The sequence below is a fragment of the Hetaerina americana genome, unplaced genomic scaffold (genome assembly GCF_022747635.1).
Source record: "Hetaerina americana unplaced genomic scaffold, ioHetAmer1.1.p SCAF_1, whole genome shotgun sequence".
Classification (NCBI taxonomy): Eukaryota; Metazoa; Arthropoda; class Insecta; order Odonata; family Calopterygidae; genus Hetaerina; species Hetaerina americana.
This window is the reverse complement of record NW_027286069.1, coordinates 51,597,337-51,617,591: the sequence shown is the minus strand read 5'-3', so window position 1 is coordinate 51,617,591 and position 20,255 is coordinate 51,597,337.

Sequence of the window (20,255 nt, the reverse complement as noted above, 5' to 3'; positions counted from 1 at the left end):
TGCACCCCAGGATGCAGCACTAATGCCATCCAACTACACGAAAGCCCGTATCGTCATGTTGGAGAGGATGGGGCGGGAGCTTCGATTGGAGATCGCCGGCCGGAGGGCTCCCCTCAGGAGAGATGGTGCTCGGAGTGGAAATACGAAAACCCGCCACGCCCATAGGGATGCATAGATACGTCCGAATGCTACACGTGGCTGGGTGATTAGAGACCTACCTCGTGTCCCATCTCTCAACGAAGGAGTGTCTCACGTCCGTAGGTCGGACGATTGGTGGGTCGTCTCTCGAGGCAAGGGGAAGGTAACGCTGCGGCGAGGATTGGACTCTGCGGAGGCAGATACCAACCCCGTCTCCAACAGGTACCAGGTGCTGTCGGATGACAGCACCACCGTACCTGCAGCCCCTACCCTACTCCGAGGGTACTGCCTAGGGCAAGGTATCAGCGGTCGGGAAGGGAGGGAACCACAAAATTAGGCAGTTCCAATGTCCGGCGTATAATGAATCCGCTGCGCCGCCGAGTCCAACAGGAGGGAGGTGTTAGATTCTTGTCGTCCTGGTGTATACCAGGTGTTAGGGTACCCCAGGCGACGCTGGCGGTGAAGGCGGCCGTCAGTAATACGGGCTGCTTCAAGCTACGCATTGTGGCTCATTTCGGGACAAACGACCTCTCGGAACGTGGATCTGAAGAGATCCTGCGCTCCTTTAAGGACATGCACTCGGAGGTGAAACGAGTCGAGGCAGAGTTGAAGCTCCCAACTAAATTAAGTATATGTAGTATTGTGCCGCGTATAGACCGCGGAAGGCTCGTTTGGAGCCGATTTGACGGTTTAAACCAGAGATTGCAGGGATTTTTCCGGGAAATCGGAGCGGACTTTGTTGATCTGAGGCCTGTCCTCTCACCGTGCCGAGTACCCCTTAATCGCTCCGGGGTCCATTATACTGCCGAGGCATCGCAGTTTGTAGCGCGTAGGTTACACGAACACGTTTCGAGGGTTTAGCATAGTTGGCAGGCAAGAGCTTTGGTCATATATTGGGATAAATAAAGTAGAATCCAGCGCTTTTTGTCAATTCAGATCAGGTTCTGCCTCTCAAATCCCAAAAAAATGAACAAACAAACACTTGCGTTAAAACAACATCACCACCATCTTGGCGCACACCTTGCGCATGGCCAAATCCTGTGAAATAATGCGTTGGACGTTGAATGCAGACATACCCAACTGGCCTGCAATTTCTTCACTGGTTAAGCGTCGGTCTGTGTTCAGCAGTGTCCTCACTCTGTCCACATTCGTGTCGGTTCTTGCCGTCCGGAGCGATGGTCGTCTTCAACGAGCTCCCTACCCTCTTTAAACAACTTGTGCCACTCAAATACTGTGGAACGGCTTAAGGCAGTGTCTCCATAAGCCTGCTTGATCATATCGAGGGTCTCAGTGGCCGTCTTCCCGAGTTTCGCACAAAACTTCACGGAATAACGTTGCTCTAAATTCAGATTCATTTTGTTTTTCGACGCGGACAAAAAACTTGCTTCACTAAAAACGGTGTCCTCACTCAACGACAGCCCGCAGGCGACTGAGTTTGGTGTCGGTCTGTTGCTAAGAGCCCCCTCCACCTTACTCTGCCAAACAGACCCCCCTCCACCGCTCCGTTCGCGCCAGAGAAAATCAGTCCTACCACTTTTGGGTGCATCCCTGTATCTTAGTAGCCAACGATACGAATGCGACGTAAATGACATAGAACGCGTTTGGTGCAACATTAAGGACTACAACGGTAGAAGCCTATTCGTGTGTTCATTTTTCAGACCCCCAGATTCTAACACAGATGTTCTACACAAGCTCGACGAACAAATATCTACTCTCAGCAGCAGACATAGCAACAGTATTATTATGATCGCTAGTGATACAAATCTACCGTCAATTGACTGGGACACGTACTGCGTAGGAAAATCTGCCAAAAACCGAGATTCATGCCAAGGATTCCTTTATATATTCACAGAACACTCCTTAGAACAAATTGTTAAATCACCAGCACGGGGCCAAGGCATAATAGATATCTTTGCGACTTCTATGCTCGAACTCATTACTAACATTGAAATAATGGACGGAATCAGTGACCATAAGGCTATTTTTGTAGAGTTAAAAACTAAGTTCGTCAAAATAAACAAAGAAAAGCGTAAAATATACCTATACAACAACGCAAATTTTAACGGACTACGAGAACATTTAAAAATGGAATTACCTGAATACAAGACAAAAACACTGACAACCAATACAGAGAGCACTTGGAACTATTTCTTAAATATTTTACGCGAAGGAATGAAGACGTACTCCAAACTCAAATGCGACAGTAAGGAACCTAGATGATACAACGGGAAAGTCAGATCGGTATTAAGAAGGCAAAGAAAGCTATATAGAGTGCCTCTGAAAGCCTCTGAAAGCCTTTGAAAGAAAGGCCCCACACTACTTAGGTAGATCAGACCACAAAGATAAAATAAGGGAGATAGATTCCAGTACAGGTAGATACAAATACTCATTCTTTCCCCGAACAATCAGAAATCATAATAGTAAGAAACCGAAGTCACTTTAGAAACATTGAAAACATTGAATTTACAAGTCGGAACAAAATTAAACATTGCAAAAATGTTAAGTATACTTTCAGGTGCATGTGCATGTTAGTTGGTAGTTTCAGTGTTTGCATGTGTGTGGGGTGTAAGTTTTCTTGCATGAATGTATGCCATGTTTTTTTGTGGATGCATGAATTTGTGGGTTTTTTTCTTTTCTAAATTACGGTGGTGTCCTAGCAACCCCCGCCACACGCCCTTGCGGCGGCTTGCGGGGTATTAAGTACATGTAGATGTCCATTCCTAATTGCACAAGTGACCTCAACTGTTGGTCGGCCCCCCTAAAAAAAACTACTACTACATGTACTTTCCAGGGATTCAGTCCCTCGGAAATATCCTCGAAGACTTCTTCCCCATTCCGACTAACTATAAAACAACGGAAAGCGCATTACCTAAATGTCCGCCCTTCACATTTAAACCGCCCGTTAATTTATCCAGCATATTGAAAACCACTAGGCACTTGCGTCAATCCTCCGCAAATCCACACTGATCGCTTGCAATCGACCTAAAAGTAAAACATACCCCATCTTCACCACTCCTTTCCTCCCATCTCAACTGACTAACTCAGATAATTCATCTAAATAATAACCCGGAGGCCACCGCAGGGGCGTGTGGCGAGTGCGCCATTCGTGGTGATTTAACCACCCCTTTCAGATTGAGGAATGGAAGCGAACAGATACTTTCAATTTCGTTGGTGAAATGAATAAAGGGGTTTTGGCTACTTAGTTGAAAAGGAAAGCTTCGAAGGAGCACACACTGTGGCCATGCCAAGTGGTGTAAATGCCATCCACACATCTGGCCCATGTTGTGAGGAGGAAGGAGAATATACAATGCTATTTATAGAATGTGAGACATGAAAAGGTTTGGAAGAAGAGGAAGAAGATTGCCCATGGCGGTGGCGATATTCTTTTTGCAGAGACAACGTTTTAAAAGGAAAACAATCATCATGTTTCATGACCAGATTCGAAAAAAGAATGTTTATTCCTCGACTAATACGAGCTATGTTATTGGATAGGATCCATTTGTGCTTGCTGTAACCTGACCTTTCAAGGAGTACACAGATCAGAAGAATATGCGGCTCACCCTCAAAGACGTTGGGTTCAATTACTGGTTGTAGGTATTATAATGAAGAAGTAACACCTAACAACCCCCGCCACACGCCCTTGCGGCGGCTTGCGGGGTGTTGTGTAGATGTAGATGAAATATACCCCTGGGGGATTATTCCCTAACGATGGCGCCCGATGCTATTTGGTTAAGGATCCGTCCCTCTTCGCGGGGGGAAATTCCTGCTACCTGCAACGTTGGGTCGCATTCCCTGCCCTTTACGGTCTCTTCGGGGGGTAGAGTGTTTTGTGGTGCATGTTCATGTGGTAGTGATGTTTCACATTCTTGCTTGTTGTGTCCTAGATTGCGAGTTGTAGGATGGCTTTCGTAGGTTCATCCTCGGGTGCAGTTTTTTGTTGGTTTGTGCTTTATGTGTTTGCATGAGTGTTGGATGAAGGGATTTTTGCATGAGTGTGTGCGCTGCTGTGGGTGTAATTTTCCACGTTGTTTCTTTGCATGTGTAATTGTTCTAGTTACGGTTGGTGACCTAACACCCCCCGCCACACGCCCTTGCGGCGGCTTGCGGGGTGTTATGTAGATGTAGATGTAAGGATGCCATGGCATCGGCTACGTGAAATGGCATCAGAATTTATTTCGCAAGAGGCGCCGATGCCATTTCTGGATGCTATTTGAGTGTCTGGCAGCAGAGTTCATTACACAATGGCATCGCTGAAATAGCATACTATTGCCCTGCGGTAGTCATTCGTCATGCAAAACAAAATGTAAACATGATAATTCAGGGAGTTATTGCGGATGATTTTTATTCACTTGCTGCAGACTGTGAACATATGAGTTTTAATAATTTTAAAGAGAAGGCTACAGAATAAATCAAACCATTTGGTATTTTGGGATGAAGATTTTGTCCGTTCATGATGAAATAAGTCACTTAACTTTTCCGCATAGAATTCTATATGGAAAAGCAAAGTGTCTTCTTTCATCAGGAGGGGTTTCTACCATGTTACGCCAAAAACTGTGCCATTTATTTTGTCCGTTGTGTTTGAGGTCTCTACAAATGTTGAAGTCAGTGATAAAGGAGATATTTCATAATTTCGATGGCTGAAATTCATTTTTCGTGACAGTTCATGATGTAAGAGAAAGTTGCTTGAAGAAAAATCAGCCAAATAACAAATAATCCGACTGAACATCATATGAACATTTAACGTACTGTGGTGTTTAAGTAAATATCCCAAGACTTAATCCTGCTGTTACAGAATAATCATTGAATAACACTTCCAATCCGCGGGGAAGATGCTGCGTTGCATTCCACAATTGATAAAGGAAAACTCGCATATGCAGAGATTCCCCAAGGTAGGCAGCCTTTCCTTCGGGCTCGATTCATGTTGGCTTCAAACTCCGGGACCTCTCTTTTCCCATCCCCTCTTCCCAAGACATTCAACTTGATTCAAATTTGAACGGAGAAACATTCTTCTCCGCCAGAGGCATGAGATTTGAAAATACACACTCAAAACGTGAGCACGCACGCACTCATAGCGCGCACCATTCTACTCGACACATAAATTTCCGTGACAGAAGCCCAGACTTCTTCTACAGATAGTCCACCTTCTGTCAAGTGGTGGAGCCCATTACTTCAGATACCTCAATAACGAATAACCACCTTACGTGACCGAGTATTCCCTCAGCTAGATCTGCAAGAGGCGATTTAATTGCTAACCTCCCGCTAGTATTGGTGCGATTGTCGATAGGTTTGCCCACCTGGGGACCAGAGCTATAGTTCGCCGTTTGGCGAGTGTTATCGTAAAAAAACCCAAACGAAGTTATAGGCAACTTATTCGATACATCTATTCAACAATGAACTAAATACTCACCACCAGGATAATCATTGCGGGGAGTATGATTTAGTTTAAGTAAGGAATTCTCGATGCATTAAGTATAGCCATTAATAAAAGACCATCTCACGTGAAGAGATTAATATTTAAAAATTAAATGCGTTAAAATATGCAATGTTTTGCTAAATTATGCCTAATTTCGTTTCTTGGGATAATGTCCTTAGAATTCCCTAGACTTATATTCACATTAATTCTGAATGAGGAGTTAATGCCTGAGTTAGCAGTCACTCCCAGCCTCACACCCTGGCGAAGATTTTCAGATTAATAAAGATTTAACCATTTTGCTTTCCTACATACAATGCCTCTTTTGTTATTTTTATCTCGAAAGAGATAAAATCAATATTTGAATGGCACAAATGTTCTTGCTTAGTATTTTCGACTGCCGTCTTTGACATACGTTGCTAGATCATAATGATTTTGTGGCAACAAATAACATCAACAACTAACACTGAATCCAGTCACAGCCGCAAATAAATGGAGAACTTTCTAGCATAGACAAAGGACGATGACCGAATCGGACATCGAACCTTAGGGTCATCTTTACCTTTTGCATGAACGTAAAATCAAGCCAATCGATAGGCCCCTGATGGTGCCATTAGCTATAACAAGACATTTAGTATTTATGGGAACCCTGCGTGTAACTCACTGGTGATCTCTTATCGAGGAAACGGAAAATTGTTATTATACAACTCGGCTTAAAGGTGTAGTGGGAAAACAAATGAAACAAGGAAATTAATCACCAAAAAACGAGGTTAGTTAATCCAATCATCGAAACGAAGGGATCTATTGAAAGTGTAAATATAAACCGCTACTTCCCATTACGACGCAATAAGTGATGGCCTTTGCTTCATAAATGAATCTTTTCTGAAATTCATTTCCTCCTCAGTCGATGACGAACGAACAACGAATTAAATCCGGCTTGCATTTCGAATCAAACCATTCAGTCATGTACGAGTATTGGAATCCAGTTCGGCTGTCGGGGTAGACTCTGGTGTCTAGCGCTAAGAACAAATTGAGTAGCTTCAGGCGTGTTGTGGTGGTACTCGAACATAATGAATAACTGATCGAAGCATTATTCCGCTGGATAAAATTTTATTTTACGACCGGGTTTCGATGTATTACATCATCAGGTAACAAAATGAAGTTGGGTGCCATATTATATGCATACATTTAACATTCCGGAAGGAGGGGAGTGGATGTGGTAGGAAATGAGGTGAGGGAGAGAGAGGGGGGGGGAAGAATGGTGGAGCAAAGGGGAAAGTGGGGAAAGAGAAGGGAAACTTTTGCAAAGGATAGCGGAATTAGAGTTTCGACCTTGTTAATAACGGAGCAAAGAGTCTTAAAGCGAATGGCGTCAGTCATCAATAACCCTTCGGCGGCCGGGACGAAGCCAGTTGGCGGGCCGAGGGCTGGAATTCAGGTCAGGGGATTAGGCCCTTCTGGAAGAGTGGCGGCGGAATACCCCACTAAGTGTGGGGTATTCCGCCGCCACTCTTCCAGAAGGGCCTAATCCCCTGACCTGAACTCCAGCCCTCGGCCCGCCAACTATTATTATTATTACGCAATTACGTTGCAATTATGCAAATTTCCTGGTGGCAACGGTCAGGTTAGGTCAAAGATAACTACTAACAACGAAAATTACATACGAACACATAAAAACAGATAAGAGACAAAATATTTTTACATAATGACACTTCCACATCACATACAAAATGCCGTCCACATCACAAACAAACAATATTTTCATGACTACAATGAAGTTTATTACCCAGTGGCTACTTTACATTTCAACTTAAAACTTCTAAAATTGGATGGAAAGGGCTCAAACAAACCTCCAGGCAGCTGGTTCCAATCAATAATAGTTCTATTTAAAAAAGAGTATTTTTTCTTATTTGTTTTTGCTTATTTTTTCTTGGTTTTTTGAGTCCTTATTTTTATTTTGTGGCTATGGTCGTTTTTTCCCTTAAAGTTAGGCTTTTCTATCCCTTGCCATAAATCTTCCCACGCTTCGTCCTTTTTAACAATTCTATACATCGCGCCTAACCTACTCCTTTTTCTTCTATTTTTCAAACTCTCCCATTTCAACTCTCCCTTTCCAACTGGCTTCGTCCCGGCTGCCGAAGGGTTATTGGTGACTGCCGCCATTCGCTTTAAGACTCTTTGCTCCGTTATTAACAAGGTCGAAACTCTAATTCCCACCCTTCTTTCCCCCCTCTCTCTCCCTCACCTCATTTCCTACCACATCCACTCCCCTCCTTCCGGAATGTTAAATGTATGCATATAATATGGCACACAACTTCATTTTGTTACCTGATGATGATGTAATACATCGAAACCCGGTCGTAAAATAAAATTTAATCAAGTGAAAAAGCGCTACGATCAGTTATTCATTCCGGGGCCTAGATCTGCCTCTCACTCTTTGCCGTAACACGACGAGTTGGTGATGATGAGTGAGAAGGGCTGGGATAAATGGAGGGAAAAATATAACGTTGACCGCTTAGGAACATCTACACGAAATTGAAGACTGGATGACGAAATTGAAACTCTCCGCCAACCCCTCAAAATGCGTCAACGTGAACTTGGCACGCAGTAGGAAAAGATGCAACGACTGATCACTTCTACGGCAACGCCCGCATCCCTCTAGCCATGCCAGTAAAGTTTTTGGGAGTTTTGGTATATCTAGACCAAAAACTCACATGGGATACACTCATCGAGCATACTCGCAATGAAGCCAACGCCATATTCTTCTCAATATATCCGCTAATCAAATCCACAAGTCCCCTACAATTTATCAGCAAAGTGCTTCTGTATCAAGTCATTATCAGACCAATCCTCTCCTACGGCTATCCTGCATGGACATCCACAGCTGCCACCCATATACAGAAACTCATTACATTGCAAAACAAAACCCTACGTAAAATTGTCCAAGCACCGTGGTTTGTCCGAAATTTATATATCCAATCAAATTGAAACATCCCTGATCTTAATCTCCACCTTATTAAACTAGCCACTTCCTTTGCTCACTCGGAAACCAATGGAAAAGACTCGGAAATCTTTTTTCAACGAATTATGGTCTAATGACAAAAACCCACATTTCAAAGAAAAGCGCCCAGGATACTCCATCATGACATGACATCCATCCACCACTTTACCTATAACTAACTCATAGAAACCATTCATTTGTAACAGAGTTTGTCGTACCACCTATCTCTCACCACCGATCATCAGCTCCGCTGAAAATCGGAACAAAATGCGTTTATACGCAGTGAACATTTTGGCGTGACGTGGGCTTGGGAGATATATGTGTTAAGGTATATGTGTTTGCATGAGTGTTGGACGAAGGATTTTTTGCATGAGTGTTTGTGCTGCTGTGGGTGTAGTTTTTCATGTTGTCGTATTTGCATGTGGTATTGTTATCTTTTACGGGTGGTGACCTAACACCCCCCGCCACACACCCTTGCGGCGACTTGCGGGGTATTATGTAGATAATAGACTCTGAGGGTAGAAATGAAAGTGCATAAGCATGGATTCAATTTCGCAAGCACTTAGCGCCGTAATACCCGTAACCTCCAGAGTATTGAGCAGCATTGCGGAATGGGATCGCATGCCTCAAGCAACTTTCCATCACTCCTTCGCACCAGTTGCTCCAGAATAACGCACTCGCGCATTTTTGAGTTGGCGTATGCAGTTACGTCACCCTCCGAATAGCTGATCTGTGCATTAATCGGCCTATGCTCCCGAAGCATAGTAGTCGAAATGCTAGAAAGCGTACGGTTCTCTTCTATCACGGATAGATTTCTCAAAAAGTTATCGATTTAAGCAGATGGAATACATTTAATTTGAAAAACGTCCATAGTGATCGAGAGGTCCTGTAAAAAAATGTCACATCCCTCTATGAAATTGTCCCATCGAAAATCATGTCCGCTCAATGCGAAATTATAAGTAAAAGACTGCCGTTTTATTTCTCCGAAGACGGAATTCACAAACTCATTCACTTGATTTGAAGCATATCAATTTCTCACTAGCCAAATATATGATATAAGGGAATTGTGGAATATAACTCACTGCTCATTGGAATAACCGTATCATAGTATACCAGAGAAAATCCGCTAGATTCGTTAAAAATTGTTATGATAAAACACAAGTGTGACAGGTCTCTTAGGGGATTTAGGCTGGGAACCACTTGAAGTGCTTGAAGTGGAGAGAACAAGCGAGGCTTAGACTTTAAGAAAGGTTCAGAACAAACGAGTTTAACTATGACACTGAAGGAATTATAATGGCCCCACACTACTTAGGTAGATCAGACCACAAAGATAAACTAAGGGAGATAGATTCCAGGACAGATAGGTACAAGTACTCATTCTTTCCCCGAACAATCAGAAATCATAATAGTAAGAAACCGAAGTTTTTTTTTTTTAAGGTAATCTACCGGTTAAGGTAGGTTTTTGGATGGACACAACTACCAAACAAATATTTTATTACTCCTAACAAAACACAAAATCCATCATCCTACTCTATATCAGGTCCCTCTTCATCTCTGAGTACTTTCTTCCCCCCTTCATCCCGTCCAACATCCCTATCCTGTTCCTTCCCTTTCCTCTTTTGCCCAACATTCTACCCTCCATCACAGTCTTCAACATCCCACTGCCGGTCAACACCCCCTTCATCCACTTTTCCTGCCTCCATAGGATTGCTCCCAACAAACCCCTCTCTTCGCCCACCATACCAAGTACTTCCTCATTTGTTTTCTTCTCTGTCCATTTCACCTTCTCCATTCTTCTCCACACCCACATTTCAAAAGCCTCCAGTCTACGTCTATTTCAATGACCACGTTTCCGCGCCATACATAGCTACGCTCCAAATTAAAGTTTTTACGAGTCTTTTCTTAAAATCCTTACTCAACGTCCCCGTCATCAACTCCCTCCTCCTTGTGAAAGCCTCTTTGCCTAGCGCAATTCTTCTCCTTACGTCCTTACTACTTTGATGGTGTTGGTCCAAAACACTACCGAGATACGTAAACTGTTTTACCTGCTCTAGTTTTTGCCCTCCTATTTTAATGTTTAGCTTAGCCTTTTTCTTTCTAGAAAATCGCATAACCTTTGTTTTATTAATATTGATTCTCATCCCATACCTGTCGCACTGAATTTCCAATTCACTCAGCAATGCTTGCAGCCCCTTGGCTGACTGACAAACTAAGGCTTGGTCATCAGCAAACCTAACTGATTTTACGAATTCACCGCCCACTTTCATTCCTACCTCGAGTTCTTCCCATGCCTCTTTGATCATTTCCTCTGCATACAGGTTGAACAGCAACGGTGATAATGGGCAACCCTGCCTTACACCCCTTCCTAACACTGCCCATCCTGACTCCCCGTTTCCCACCCGCACCTGAGCAGTCTGAGACATGTACAGGTTGCGGATTAGCCTCCTTTCCCTACAATCTATTCCTATTTTCTGCAATATACTCATTAGTTTTTCCCAATTCACTCTATCAAACGCTTTTTCGAAATCTAAGAAACAGGCAAATACCTCCTGGTTGTGTTCTATATTCCTCTCGATTAATAATCTTATTACTGCAATGGCATCACGCGTACCTCTCCCCTTCCTAAACCCAAACTGATCATCCCCTTAGTAATCATTTGCCCTACTCTCTATCCTTTTGTTTATGATCCTGAGAACAACTTTAGCTGCGTGGGATATCAAACTAATTGTCCTATAGTCCTCACATGACGTGGCCTTTACCTTTTTCGGAATAGGAACTAAAACTGATCTCACAAAATCTTCCGGCCAGATTCCCTCCTCATAAATACTACGGATCAGCCCATATAGCCTCTTCCTCCCACATTTTCCTAAGCATTTTAAAAGTTCTCATGCATGAATGTATGCCATGTTTTTTTTTATATATGATTTTGTGGTTATTGCATGCGGTTTTTTTTCTTTTTTTTCTAAATTACGGGTGGTGTCCTAGTACCCCCCGCCACACGCCCTTGCGGCGGCTTGCGGGGTATTAAGTAGATGTAGATGTAGATTCGATTGGCTACTGTGAAACGTTTTACTTACAAAGAATCCATGAATTACGATCTAAAAATTTATCGATTTTCACCATAGGCATAATTTTATACATGATTAACATAATGCTAGCGCTGGTAAGGTAAGCGAGTACACTCCAGACTAATTTTAACGGGAATATAATCCTACCGCTGTCGGACAAATTTGAAATTATAAATCGACTTCTGGACCACTTGCATTGATTAACAATTTCTCGATTTGACGATAGCATGCTCACCTATACATGAAGACGATACAATATTCCAAAAAATTTGAGTTGATCTACAGGTATGTCTCTCATTTTCCAATCTAACTATGGAAAAGCCTTAGTGAATAGATTAAATCTGATTTCTTCTACTCCTGTCTAATTGTCACCCATTATCACGAGTTTTAACTTTGTAATACATTTCTTCAACATAGGTTTCAAATTCTCATGTAAAAGATCTTAAATGATATCGCAAAAGCAAAACATTCCCGGTTAGAGCGTGCAGCCACTAGGCATTTCAGATGAAATAAGTGCTAGAGCGAAGATCGAGGAGCAAGTTAGGCTAAATATTAAAAGGAGTTAAATAAAATATATTTAAACACTAAAAAAGAACGCACTTTCACTTGAACACCAATTAATAAAAATATATTTTGCGCATAAAAATGTGGGTACTTTTTACTGGTTCCCGTAACAATAACATTGAAAAAAATGTAACTCATAGAGCGATTACCATTGGCTTACTATAATGTTAGAATTTCTTATTTTTTTCTACTTTTGGTTTTAGTTGTCTGAATGATAATAGTTTTGGCTCTTGAAAAAAAATGTAACTATCACTTCAGTGACCCCCGCTATCCTTCCATCTCTCCTCGCATAGACCTAAAATTTCTGTATTTCCTCTTTCTACCCGTCGCTTTATATTCTCTAATTTTCCTGACCTCAACATTATCCTAATATTCCAAGTTCCCATTCCAACAAATTCGGTCTTCTTATTCTGCGTCTTTTGCCCTGATACTGTAGGTTTACCCTTGCAAGGGTTCCGTGAGATGACAACCGCGGAATCCCTACCTCTCCCATTGCCGGGCACGACACAGGGCCGATTGGGCCGAGTGCCGTAGTTGCCAGGACTCATATTCTCTAAAGTATCCATCATTATATTCGTGGGAATGATATTTGAGGTGGCTTCCCGTTGCCTTCCTCAATAATATTTTTGTAACTTGACACCATCACTCAATGGCCTGGGGTAAGACGCCTTTACAGCTGTCTCACTGAGGAACAGTCGTTCCTGGACAACCTTTCATCTGGCTCCTAAATTTCGAGCTATCTGACATGGGTCTATCTATCAGGAGCAATTATCATCTATCCCGCTAGCACCACTCTAGGGGTCATTCGACTGCACAAACCCTTCCACCACGTCTAGGTTGTAGCCCATAGGAGGGTGTATATATGTGTGTATATATATATATATATACACACACACCCTCCCTCGGGCTACAGCCTTGAGCAACCATAAGGAGGACGAGGTACGAGGTCGATACAAACAGTTAGAGGACATAATCGAGTGTGTTGCTGCAGGGAAACATTTGACAGTGATGGGGGATTGGAATGCGACGGTCGGCGAAGGGAGAGATGTTGATGAGGGGGGGGACTACGGTTTAGGCACGAGGAAAGACCGCGAGGAGAAAGCAATTGAGTTCTGCAGTTGACAGGGGTTAGTCATCGCCAACACTTGGTTTAGACACCACAAAAGACGCAGATATACATAGAAAATGCCAGGTGACTCAGAAAGGTATCAGTTAGATTATATTCTGGTTAGAAACAGGTTTAGGAACAGTGTGATAAATTCGCACAGCTTCCCGGGAGCGGATGCGGACTCTGACCACAATTTAGTTGTTATGAAATGTAGCGCCAGTTTCAAAAAGATAAGGCTGGGGCGGCGGGTTACAAAATAGAATGTAGAAGCATTAAATGGATTGAACAGGAAAGAATACAAACAGGCGGTAGAGGAAATCATGGAGGATGGTAAAGAGCTAAGTACTATCGAAGAAAAATGGGAATGTATCAAGAAAGGGTTATCTAAAGCCGCAAAGGACACTATTGGAACCGTTAACGTGAAAAGGACTAGGAAGCCATGGATCACGAATGAGATGATTACAAAGATGGATGAGAGGAGAAAATGGAAGAATGTAAACACAGAGTTAGGCAAAATGAAGAACAAAGAGTTAAAAATAAATTGAGGCCGGCAACAAATAAAGCAAAAGAAGCATAGTGGAAGACGCAGTGCGAGGATATGGAAAGTTTGCAGAGGAAGGGTGAACTTGGTGCGCTGTACAGCAAAGTTAATTCTTTATCGGGAAGTAAGAAGGGAAGATCTATGCCGACAGTTAGAGATAAGGCGGGTAAGATAATATTTGACACTGGAAAGATCCAAGAGAGATGGAAGGAATATATAGAAGAACTGTAGAGTAAAGAACTTAGACCAACAATGCTGGTCATAGAAAAGGATCATGACCGAGAGGAAGATAGCTTAGTTTCAGGCATACTCGACGATGAGACAGAAAAAATATTAAGGGAGATGAAACTCAAGGCCGTGGGGGTAGATAGCATTCCTGCGGAATTACTAAAAGGTTGAGGAAAATGCGGGAGGAAGAGGCTATATGGACTGATTCGTAGTATCTATGAGGAAGGAATCCGGCCGGAAGAATTAGTGAGAACAGTGTTAGTTCCTATTCTGAAAAAGGTATAGGTTACATCATGTCAGGACTAAGAACAATAAGTTTGCTATCCCACGTAGCTAAACTGGTTCTCAGGATCATCAACAAAAGTATAGAGAGTAGAGCAAATGATTACTTAGGGGATGATCAGTTTGGGTTTAGGAAGGGGAGAGGTACGCGTGATGCCATTGCAGTTATGTGATCACTAATCGAGAGGAATATAGAATACAACCAGGAGGCATTTGCCTGTTTCGTGGATTTCGAAAAAGTGTTGGATAGAGTAAATTGGGAGAAACAAATGAGTAAATTGAAGAAAATAGGAATAGATTGGAGGGACAGGAGGCTAATCCGCAACCTGTACATGTCTCAGACTGCTCAGGTGCGAGGGGGGAACAGGTAGTCCGGATGAGCTGTGTTAGGAAGCGGTGTCAGGCAGGGTTGCCCATTATCACCGTTGTTGTTAAACGTATTTGTGGAGGAAATGATTAAAGAGACATGGGAAGAACTGGAGGTAGGAATGAAAGTCGGCGGGGAATTCGTAAAATCATTTAGGTTGAATCAATCAGTTGAGGGAACTGGAAATTCAGTGCGACAGATATGGGATGAGAATCAATATTGCTAAAGCAAAGGTTATGCGATTTACCAGAAAGAAAAATGAAACAATTTCTGGCGTCACTTGGTGGAAATTCTTCATATTGAAATTAAATTTAAAATACTGCGCCTTTCCACATAAACCACTTTATTACTACCTAGGTTTCGTTATGGTATAACATCATCAGATCAGGTACCTGATGATGTTATACCATAACGAAACCTAGGCAGTAATAAAAGTGGTTTATGTGGAAAGGCGAAGTATTTTAAATTTAATTTCAACAGAAAGAAAAAGGCTAATCTAAACATTAAAATAGGAGGGCAAAACTGGAGCAGGTAGAACAGTTTACGTATCTTGGAAAAGTTTTGGACCAACACGGTCAAAGTAGTAGAGACGTAAGAAGAAGAATTGCGCTAGGCAAAGAGGCTTTCACAAGGAGGAGGGAATTAACGAGAGGGATATTTAGTAAGGATATTAATGAAAGACTCATAAAAACGTTGATATGGAGCGTAGCTCTGTACGGCGCGGAAACATGTTCACTGAAGCAGGAGGATATACGTAGATTGGAGGCTTTTGAAATGTGGGTGCGGAGAAGAATGGAGAATGTGAAATGGACCGAGAAGAAAACAAATGAGGAAGAACTAGGTATGGTGGGAGAGGAGAGGGGATTGTTGGGAGAAATCCTAAGGAGGCAGGAAAAATGGGTGAAAAACATTGATCGGCTGTGGGACGTTAAAGAATGTAATAGAGGGGAGAAAGTTCGGCCGAAGAGAAAAGGGCAAGAATAGGATAGGGATGTTGGACGGGATGAAGGGAGGAAGGAAGTACTCAGAGATGAAGAGGGACCTTAAGTAGATTAGGTTGCTTGATTGTGTTTTGTTAGGAGTTAGAAAATATTTATGGGGTAGTTGTGTCCATCCAAAACCTACCTTAACCAGCAGATAACCATAAAAAAATGTGAAGAGCCTCTCTTCACAAGCCAAGAGCCATAACGCGTTGACGTCGATTAAGTTGGCCCACGACCGCATGGAATAGGTAGGTATCGGAGTCGTTGGTGGTGGAGGGCATTGAGAGCACTTTTCCCTAGGTTGCGTACTGCGTGCATGACTGCAGTCAGCATAGGCCGATAGAGATTAAAGAGGAAGGAATGACCTAGGGCTGCGCATTTGTGAGAGAATGATAGCGGTCCTTATGGCATGGTGTTGTAAGGCTAGTCCCAAACCTTTCTACATCCACATGGTACCCTGCGAACCACCGCTAGGGTGTATGGCTGGGAATGATTACACACCTGGCATGCAGCATCAAACATTAAGTTTTTCTTAATTTTTAGGTAAAATATAGTATGTCTATTTATAATAATTAAAATAATGTAAATCATGATAACTATATTTAAATAAACTGTCATATCAGATTGATATATATTTATTTGCGCATATGAGAAGAGTTGTTGGTACGTAAAGGGAAGGACAACAAAGGGAAGATTAGATAATGAAAATATACTAGACTACTAAGAATTAAAAAATAAAAATACCTTTAAAAATCCTTTCGCGGGTGGATACAGTTATTATGATCCCTTATAGTTGGTGGGAAATATGACATCTTTTATCTATATGGTGGGTCGCGGTAGTCCAGGGGGTAGAGCGTTGGACTACTGACCGGGGGATCCCGGGTTCGATTCCCGTGCAAGTTACTGGGCACCTGCAGCTCCACCCAGGCTATGTGATTTTTCGGATACCAGATGTTCCTTGGAAACCATAACCGGCACTGGGAAAGGAAATGGCCTCCCTACCCTAATGTGTTAATTTCACACGCCGTAGGGCTTAGTACTGGGTGAACTCTACCATCACTTATCAAACCGACCTTCGGGTTGATTACTGTGCTTTTGGATTTTTATATCTATCTGGTCCACTCTTACGTTATCTAATTTTATTCACGTGAGCTCTCCTACCGTGGTACGGGCTAATAACTCATTTTCAACATGATTAGTAAAGAGACCATCTAATTTATGAAATAAATTTATTTTGGTGTTGCTTATTTTGGAACATAGATACCTACGGCCTGGGATGGGTCACGATGAAATCAATGGCTTTCATATTTCAGGCGCACTATTAAAAGAAACGATAAGGGACATCCACATATGTGACACTGCCGCTGACCAATTAGTAATCCTCGCAGATATTCGGAGAGAAGAGAGAACTCGGAGATAAGGCAAATTTTCCGGTGAGCAAAGTTTGGCTCCCATTCTCGTGGCGGTAAATATCAGAAGTAACTAGTTCAATAGTTTCAGCCTCAACTTTGTGGAAGTTCATTTTAATAAATGAAAAAGAAACACTTTGTTCCAATCCACCACTTTATTACAGGTACGACTAGTTTCGACGCTACGGCGTCATCCTCAGGTACAAAGTTTAAAGTGACAATCATTGTATATATACCCTCTTCTGGAAAGGGTGGGGGAGTTGTGGGAAGAAGGGGCGGGGAGGGGAGTACGGGGGTAGGTACGAAAGAATGTGGGAGAGGGTAGGAAACACCAGGAAAAGCGTTAGTGAGTGGGGGGGATTGGAAGGTGGGTTAAGAGAGGGGAAAAATTTCATTGGTCGGTATAATTTGAGTCAATGGCTAATGGGGATAAAGGTACGGGTTAGGAGTCAATGGGAGTTGGGGGAATGGGTTAGAGGTTCTGTTTTTCTGTTATTGCTAGGGAGGCTTCCAGGAGAGGTGATACGTTTTCAAACAGAATGTCATTGAGTAAAGGATGTTTCTTCATTGTTCTCCGGATCTCCAACTCTTCCTTCTTGTCCATCCTCCTCCCTTTTTCTTCACGATGTAGAATTTTGGGGATGAAATCGGGAGGAGGATGGACAAGAAGGAAGAGTTGGAGATCCGGAGAACAATGAAGAAACATCCTTTACTCAATGACATTCTGTTTGAAAACGTATCACCTCTCCTGGAAGCCTCCCTAGCAATAACAGAAAAACAGAACCTCTAACCCATTCCCCCAACTCCCATTGACTCCTAACCCGTACCTTTATCCCCATTAGCCATTGACTCAAATTATACCGACCAATGAAATTTTTCCCCTCTCTTAACCCACCTTCCAATCCCCCCCACTCACTAACGCTTTTCCTGGTGTTTCCTACCCTCTCCCACATTCTTTCGTACCTACCCCCGTACTCCCCTCCCCGCCCCCTCTTCCCACAACTCCCCCACCCTTTCCAGAAGAGGGTATATATACAATGATTGTCACTTTAAACTTTGTACCTGAGGATGACGCCGTAGCGTCGAAACTAGTCGTACCTGTAATAAAGTGGTGGATTGGAACAGTGTTTCTTTTTCATTTATCAGAAGTAACGTCATCGGCAGCTTGAGCGTGGAAGCGGGACATCAATTTTTTTATGCAAGATAAGACTCATTGCTTCCTCAGATAACTGCACTCCTTTTGAGGGCATTTTTAATGGATATGTGATACATGGTTTGTATAAATAGTATCAGTAAAAGTTTCTGAAAAATAGATTAATTTCAGATATTGTTGCAATGCCTCAAAGTTCTTAAAAGCACATCCCTTGAGCGTCGACACACTTCCTTCGGCGATTTTTCCACGACTCGAAGGCTTCCTGTTATACAGATTCCGAAAGGTCCTTAGTGGTACGCGTGCAAGCTTCTTTGACGGCACTTAAGGTCCCATGAGGAAGGATTTCACTTTTGAGAATGGGAAATAGTCTGCTGGTGCCAAATCGGCACTTTAAGGGGGTTGTGGAACCGTCGCAAAAGGTCTTCGCAAGCAGACAATAGACTCTGCTCATGGTCGTCCGTCAAGACCTTTGGGATTATTTTAGTGTAGATCCTTCGCATCGCCAGATTTTCAGTGATAATGGTGTGCACTGTCATCTCATCAATTCAGTACTTCACGCACACGTCAGGAAAAAATGTTTACCGATACTTTTTATACAAACCTTGTACACTGGATTTTTAACATATGAAACCCAAATTATACGAATGTGGTTAGTTTCTAAGGGTAGGGTAAGAGAATTTAGAATTTGAGAGGGATGTACACGTACCTCATTCCTCAACCGGTTTTAGCGGTTACGTGATGATGCTGGTTGAGGTAATTTGATATTATAGCGTGGAGAATAAAGAAATATTTTTATTTATGCTACATTACATTTATTTATACTTATAGAAGTTCATTTTCACCCTAAGTGTATCAGAGGCATATCGGGAATCTCCAACCCGTGTTGCATACCTTATTGGAGATAAAATGTCGCCGACTATTTCGTCGACTTGATGGTTTTCCAAGCTCCTTCAGTGTGGATTCCCCAACCCTAATAGGGATGCTATTTATAGAGCCTTTCAAATGGAGTATGCCGACCGTCGGATGGGACGTTGCATTGTGTGACCCCTTGGTGTCATGCTGTGCAAGTTAATACGTCAGCCGGGTTTCTCTCTGTCCTTCCTCCACCAAATTTTCATCTCTCCCTAACAGAGCAAATAACCTCTACTGTTCGTTGCTTGTCCTAATAACTATTACTTAAGCATGAACTCATTTTAGGGAGCTCCTGTCTCCTCAAGTAACAGCCCTCATTATGCAGCATTCCCTGTATGGAATTGTCTCCAATCCGCAGTTCTCCCTGGTAGCCTTGTTCTCTCCAGCTTCAACCCCCTTTTCTGCACTCCCAACGCTTTGCGGTGTAAATTTCAGTCCCCTATTTTCCCTTGAATTACTACCCTCTTATGAGTCAGTCCCCTCAGCTTTGCCATTCTCCTTAGCTATCCTGCCCTCTCCAGCCCTTCAATATAACTCTCCAGGATCCCTCTCTCTCCCTACTCAGTCAAGCACCATTCCTGACCACCTTCTCTCACTACTGAAGATTTATGCTAATAAGCAACCCTATTCTCTATACAATATCCTTTCACCAAGGCAATTAATTACTAACATCATTTATAAATATCACTTCATCATATATTCTCCTCCATCCTTTCCATTCCAAAAATCCACTACTTAATTCCCTCTGGTCCTCCTTTCTACCACTAGGAAAAATAAAATACCCTCATCAAAACCTCCCATGAAAACCTACTTAAAAAGAGCAAGAAAACCAAAATAAAATTCCATCTACCCTCCTAGTCTGAAACTTATCCACATAGACTTTGCTTTCCATTTATCCTCAGAATCAAACCTACCCAATCCCTAACCCTTTCAAACCTCAGCTACCAAAAGCAGTTTCCATCCACCCTCCACCTTTCTGTGAATTTCAATCAGTCATGACCATTCTCCAGCCAGTCTCTCCTGACAATCTGAAATCTTCTTTCACACCACCCCCATTTCCCAACTAAATATACCTAGGTAAGCAACATTCA